Here is a 7,169-nt window from a genome sequence, read left to right on the forward strand (position 1 = left end):
TGCAAAAAAAAACTAGACCACCAACTTACACCATACACAAAAATAAACTCAAAATGGATAAAGGACTTAAACGTAAGATGGGAAATCATAAAAATCTTAGAAGAATCCATAGGCAGCAAAATATCAGACATATGTTGTAGCAATATCTTTTCCGAGATAGCTCCTAGGGCCGTAGTCAGCAAACTGCGGCTCGCGAGTCACATGCGGTTCTTTGGCCCCTTGTGTGTGGCTCTTCCTAAGCCTTAGGAGTACCCTAATTAAGTTAATAACAATGTACCTACCTATATAGTTTAAATTTAAAAAATTTGGCTCTCAGAAGAAATTTCAATCGTTGTACTGTTGATATTTGGCTCTGTTGACTAATGAGTTTGCCGACCACTGTCCTAGGGCAATGGAAACTAAGGAGAAAATAAACAAATGGGACTACATCAAAATAAAAAGTTTCTGCACAGCCAAAGAAACCATCAACAAAACAACAAGATAGCCCACTGGATGGGAGAACATATTAGCCAATGTTATCTGCGATAAGGGCCTAATGTCCAAAATTTATAGGGAACTCATACATTTTAACAAAAGGAAGATAAAAAACCCAATCAAAAAATGGGCAAAGGACATACTATTAAACAGACACTTTTCAAAAGTGGACATACAGAAGGCCATTGTAGTTTTTAATTGTGTTTTATTAGTATATACAATTAAAAATTACTTGAAAATAGCTAGTGATCTCCCATCAGATGTATTTGGGCTCAGCTATTAATTGGTTTCATTCAGTAGCTCCAAGATGAACTCAGTAACTATTCTCCTAATAGCAGACAAGTCTAATCTCTAACAAAAATCTGTTCTCTATAGCAAATCAGGATACAAAGGCCTAATCAGCTCAAACAGGTCTTTTAGTATAAATGGCTCAATTTTAAATGACTTTGTGAGTCCCAGTTGAGGCCGTATTAAAAACTAACATCCAAAATATTCTCTTGCTGCTTATTGCATAAAGAAACTTCAAAGACTTAATTGTTCTAATAAAATCATACGATGGTCTGTATGACTGAATCATTATACAAAACATCAATTTTTAACTCTGTCCCTCTTTTTTGCTCCATCAATTGAATACTCATCCTAGAATATTTTAAGGAGTGTTATTTTCCATGCCATCGTATCACCACCCCTGTACACTGTGTATGCATCTAACAGTTTCATAGGCCTGGAGGAAATACATTTTACACTGAGTATTATGGTGAACATTAAACTTAAGGTGTAACTGGGAATTGTAGCTTGGTTCAAAGATCTCATATGAAGATTTCCAAATAAAATTTAGATTTCAATTGGAGACTTACTGCCCCTTAAATATTTAGGTATAAATGATTCATAATTCAAATCTCTGATTTCAGAGCTTACTTTACCAAGTTTTCTTCTTCTATTTGATTCTGCAACCATACGCACCCTCTGTGTCTACTACAAGGCCAGCATGGGTACAGCATTCTGCATCCTTGGCTTCTGTTTCAGCTCTAACAAGAATTTTGTGGGTTTCCCCCCTCCCCCTGAAGATTTAGGGGTTTCTGGAGAGTCAAGTCCACCATACATGGCTTTGGGACAGCTTGTAAAATTTCTCCTCCTTCTACCCTTGGTCTCAGAGCTGACCTAACCTGCCTGTCATCCTTCCCGACACCTCATTGTCACCCGCCTCCCAATGCACAGCTCCAGGGGAGGGTGGTTGAATCACCCCTCCAGCTATTGCTTTCCTGGGGGAGTAACCCTACCAGCTTTGTCTATTTTTCAAAGTTCTTCAAGGAGTTATCATTACTTCTTGGGTCAATGTTTTCCACTTGATATAGAAGCAATCAATTTAAAAATATGTAATTTGTTTTCATTTATGAAATAAAATATTTCACTGCATAGTCATAAAATTTGCTGCAGTGCTAAGACTTTCCTATCAGCAACTGAACATATGACTTTGGCCCCTGAAATTAAGATTGAAGAGTTAATATTTTTCATTCTTGGGGTAAAAATTTATTAATATTAGCTACTGAATTCTATACCAACAACATAATGTAAGCTTTTGTTTCACACAGTATTAAGGTGCTCATGCCATGCATCATTTCTTTGAAAGTATTGTTTGATTATACATTTAAATAATTAATTTAATGAGTAGTTGTCTATCTGATGTAAGACTTATGAAGTAGACTATAAAAGTCAGAATAAAATAGGAGTACATTTTAATGAAAAATCGTTTTGAATCAAATTTCATGGTGATGCGCTACAATGCACCCCTTGGCCTGATTCTAGAGCAGATCTATGTGTAGACAGCAGCTGTCAGGAGACAGGAGTTATGATTGCCCCCTAAATGTTATTTTACTATAAACATAAACCCGAGACAAATTTTATAACATATTTTGCCAGTTGGCTTTCAGTGTGCATTTTGAAAATAACATGACTATTTTAAAGTCTATAAAGGAGTGAAAAGATAGATTTACATCTCCTGAATGCAGCTTGTCATCTGGATCCTCCCAGTTTAGAAATGGACTCTAGTGTTTAAGAAAATGAATTTAGTCTAGATCATTTTTTATTGCTATCTACATCTGGCATTCAATTTTGTTTTTCATTTAGATTTTCTGCTTAGAAGCACCTACTATGTGCTGGTACATAATAGAGAAGATGTCTGGAAACTAACCTTTAGAGAACTTCAACATCTTAATATATAAAAACCCTGGGTCCATAATGACCCCTTACTAACGGGAGGCAGACCAACCTGAAGTTCTATAGTCAGAGCTGGGTTGCCAAGGCGACCCAGCACTGCTGGCTGCAGGGAGGTGACCCAGTACTTACTGCTGAGGGGGCTGGAAATCAGGCCCAGAGAGAGGCCTGAAAAGAGAAGCAGGGTCTGATCAGGAGCCTCTGTGGCAGCTGTAGATCAGCACTTGCCTCTCTCTTTCTATCTGTGCCTGGCCAGCAGTCACACCTCCATTTCTATCCAGGACTCCACTGGGGCTGCTGATCAGCCCCGCCTTTCTGATCAGGCCCCGTTGATAGACCCAGAGATGCTGACTGGCATAGGAACGGACCAATAAGAACATAATCTGGGTGCTATGAGGAGCAAATGGCTGCCTCAGAGGCAGAGCTTTTGATGTTGATTGGCATAGGAACCGACCAATCAGAACCAAATGTGGGTGCTGTGAAGAACCCATGGCTGTCTAGGAGGCAGAGCTTTTGACGCTGACTTGCATGGAAACCAACCAATCAAACCTGAATTGGTCAGCAGAAGAGGGAAGTTGGGGCAACTGGGCCTTCAGGGGAGGACAGTTGGGGACAAGATCAGGCCAGCAGGAGAGGGCAGTTGGGGGTGAGATCAGGCAGTCAGGAGAGGGCAGTTAGGGGCGATCAGGCAGGCAGGCAGAAGGGTTAGGGGCAATCAGGCAGGCAGGCAGGTGAGCAGTTAGGAGCCAGCAGTCACAGATTGTGAGAGAAATGTCCGACTGCTGGTCAGACTGGCAGTCGGACATCCCCCAAGGGTTCTCCAATTGGAGAGGGCGCAGGCTGGGCTGAGGGAACCTCCCCTCCATGCACAAATTTTGTGCACTGGGCCACTATTTAGAGATAAGAATAATGAGGATAAGCAGCTAGTTAGGTGAACACAGAATTGAGATGAGGTGCTTTTTCAGAAGCTTCTTGAATGAGTGTTTTGAAAAAGAGATAGTGACCAGCTCTGTCAAATAATGCTGGTGGGTGAAAATGAGGACTGAGAATTGGCCATTAGGTTTTGCAAACCAAAGACCAATGATCACTGTGAAAGGTAGTTATTTGATGGAGTGATTAGAGGAAAATATAATTAGAAGTTATGGAGAGAGTCATTAGCAATAGTGAGTATAGTTAAAAGGTTAGCTATGGAAGGGGGCCAAGAGAATAGATAAGTAGAAGTAGCTTTAGATCAGACATTTGGGGTTGAATGATTAAAGACAAATGTATTCTTTTAAGTGATATTTTAAATTTTAAAAATAAGGTTAATATAAAATCTCATCCCAGGGAAAAATGATAGTCAAATAATCATCATGTAACACTGACTTCTTATACATTTTTGAAAGAGAATTGAAGGAAGATTATTTCAGATAAAGAAGAACAGATAGATGGTGGGAGAAGTATATTCAAGTCATATCATTTCTCTTAGGGGTTTCACCCTGTAGTTGTCATTTAATTTGCGTGAGCCATAGTTTGGATCAAATGTGATAAGAATATATACTAGGTCAGTGTTTCCTCGGTCAACTCAGTCTACGTCTGTAAACTTCTTAAATTCTCAGGGTTACTGGAGAAGAACAAAAAGGACAGACTAAGATTCAGTGGCTAAGCCTTGTACTGAGGCTAGGGAACTGAGCGCAAGGCAGCCAGAAGGTGATACAAGAGAATAGATGCTCTCTGATATTTTGTGTGTGTGTGTGTGTGTGTGTGTGTGTGTGTGTGTGTGTGGCGGGGGGCTGTGGGTTTTCGGCCCAGACCAGGGTCTCTGACATGCACCCCTCCCGGGTCTCTCCCTGGGGGTTGGAGGTGGAGCACCTGTGGGCGATTTGGGCTGGTGGGTCTCACAGTGTCTCCTGCTCTGCTTTCAGCCCCGAGGAGGACCCCAGCAAGGAGGCTGAGCCTGTGGTGGAGGCTGAGCCAGAGGTGAGGCGGGCAGGCCAGGGAGGGGAGGGCTCGAGGGCCTTGGGCGTGTGCTCTGTGCTGTGAGTCCCTAAAGTCCTATTATTTTTTTTTCATCTTCACGTGACTATATTTTTCCCATTGGTTTTCTTTTTTAAGGGTGGAAGGGAAGCGGGGGAAGAGAGAGAAATACCCATATGAGAGAGACACATCGATTGGTTGCCTCCCACATGCATCCTGAATGGGGCTGGGGATTGAACCTGCAACCCAGGATGTGCCTTCGACCGTGAATCAAACCCATGACCCTTCGGTGCGCAGGGCAATGGTCTATCTGCTGAGCCACACTGGACAGGGCTAGAGTCTTATTTAAAATTTTTATTTATTTATTTAAAATTTATTTATTTTTTTGTTAATCTTCACCCAAGGATATTTTTCCATTGATTTTTAGAGAGAGTGGGAGAGACACACAGAGAGAAACGTGGCTCTGAGAGACATACCATGATTGGTTGCCTCCCGCACGCATCCGACCAGGGGCGGGGATCTAGCCTGCAACCGAGGTACCTGCCTTTGACTGGATCAAAACCGATCCCTTCAGTTCGCAGGCCGACACTCAGTCCACCAAGCCAAACCGACTAGGGTTTACTTTGAATTTTAGGGGACGTTGGTTAAAGCTGGGGACAGTGAAACAAGGAAGGGCTGGGACAACAGGCGAGGGTGTGGCGGGGGGGGGGGGGGGGGAGGAGTAGGCTCCAGTTTCTTGCAGGTTAAATGTATGCCTATCAATGATAACATTTAAGGGGGAAGGTCTGAAGTGATTTTTCTCTCCTTGCTACAATGCAAAAACCAAACCAAAACACTTAGTGACTACCTGACTGCTCTCTGACACTCCAGGCAAATGATCATGAATTTTGTTGCATATGCCTTCAAAATGCACCCAAACCTGTTCGTTCATCATTCACGCCACCTTGACAAATCTGATCTAAGCGATCATTCCTTTTCACCTGAATAACTGCAACAGATTCTTAAATACTGCCCCTTAGTGAGCATTCATGTCCTAATAACTTAGTAGCCACATAAACAAGAAAATTGAAAATACATTGTTTTATTTTTTTTATTCTGAAACAGAATTATGGATTAATGGGATGCGTGTGCCTTCCGGACACTGCACAACTCCTCATGCTTGAACTCACATCCTGTTTCATACCAAAGTTCTTGCAGTACTTGCCTTGTATCACAGAAACCTCTGAAAACCCAGCTTCCAAAAGGTAAGACCCGTTGAAAGGCATGAAGCATAATCTAGCTGAAACTATGTACAAGTTCAAGTAGATCATGTGATTTTTCAAAGAAAAGGAGGATTACCGTTTCCTTTGACTTCTTTAGTTCCCATAACCATTGTCTTTTCTGTGTTATACAGCAACCTCATTCTGATTTTCCTAATTATAATCTTATCCTTCAATTCTTGTTTCATACCACGGTCAGTCTTCCTTCTAAAAGCAGACTCTGTTGTCTCTACTTTGCCTCTGATCTTCCAAAACTTCTCTCATGAGTATGTTCTCGTTCCTTACCTTCCATCGTTTGGTTTCTGCTTGCCCTCCAGGCTCATTTCCTATGGGGGCCCACCTCTATCCCTTTTGTAGGATTCTGTAGCATATTGTGTTTCCTTCAGTTCTTCAGATGCTCCAAATTCTGGTCTTTCTCACCTTCTTTCTTTCTCTCTGAAACATATTTTTCTTTTTTACCTGGCTACAAGCTTCTCCTTTTTTATGTTTTTGCTTAGCTATTTCTTTCTCAAGAGAGAATTTTCAGATCACAGAAGGTTCAGCTAAAAACTGTTCCTAAGTGAGTCCTTTATTTATCTCATTGTAGAACTTACTGTTAACATTGTGATTAAATATTTAGTTGCATGTACATCTTATTTTGCCTTGACCACACTGCAAGCTCTTTGAAAGCCATGATTATCTTACCATTATCTCTGTCTTCCCTTTCAATAGCATCATGATGGGGTCATAGTAAGCGATAAAAAAATATTTATTACATGAATGAATAAAAGTGCTCATAAAAACATGGTCATAATATGCTTTCTCAAGTGATCATAATGTTCATAGTAATATTATTAATGATTGTAATAATTCTTGTCCTCACTGATAGAATTACTTAATATTTACTCCAGGAAACCTGTCTGTATTATAGCAAAACTAGGTGACTATCATTCAGTAAAGTTTTGAAAGCTATCCTACACAATCTCTTCCTTAGATTTTTACTATTTGGCTTTTCTGTTATGGAAAATCTAATATGAGTCAAATTCAAATTTATACCAGACTATCTTAATTATATATTATTCTTAAAATACTTAACTTATCAGAGTATGTGCAATTTCACTACTTATTTAGAAAACATTTGCTCAGTTTTTATAATGAAAATAAACCAAGTTTTGAAGGTACGTTCATCTTAGTGTTTATTTTTTTTAAAGCTGGGCTCAGTTTTATTTTAAAATCGTTGATATATAGCCTGCAGCATTCAGTGACTTTCCGTGACATTTCTGTGGA

The 7,169-nt window shown here is 40.3% G+C and overlaps 1 long non-coding RNA gene across 5 annotated transcripts in view; it reads left to right on the plus strand.

Annotated features, from left to right (window-relative positions):
* Positions 1-7,169, plus strand: part of LOC106725736 — a 63,595-nt gene that overhangs the window by 7,423 nt on the left and 49,003 nt on the right. For 4 of the 5 annotated variants that reach the window (XR_001361666.1, XR_001361670.1, XR_001361668.1 and 1 more), the window contains exon 2: positions 5,749-5,888. This is a non-coding gene — a long non-coding RNA (uncharacterized LOC106725736). Of the gene's footprint in view, positions 1-5,748; positions 5,889-6,614; positions 6,638-7,169 lie in introns of those variants that run through there. The other variant, XR_001361669.1, reaches the window with a different exon arrangement.

The sequence above is a fragment of the Myotis brandtii genome, unplaced genomic scaffold (genome assembly GCF_000412655.1).
Source record: "Myotis brandtii unplaced genomic scaffold, ASM41265v1 scaffold185, whole genome shotgun sequence".
Classification (NCBI taxonomy): domain Eukaryota; kingdom Metazoa; phylum Chordata; class Mammalia; order Chiroptera; family Vespertilionidae; genus Myotis; species Myotis brandtii.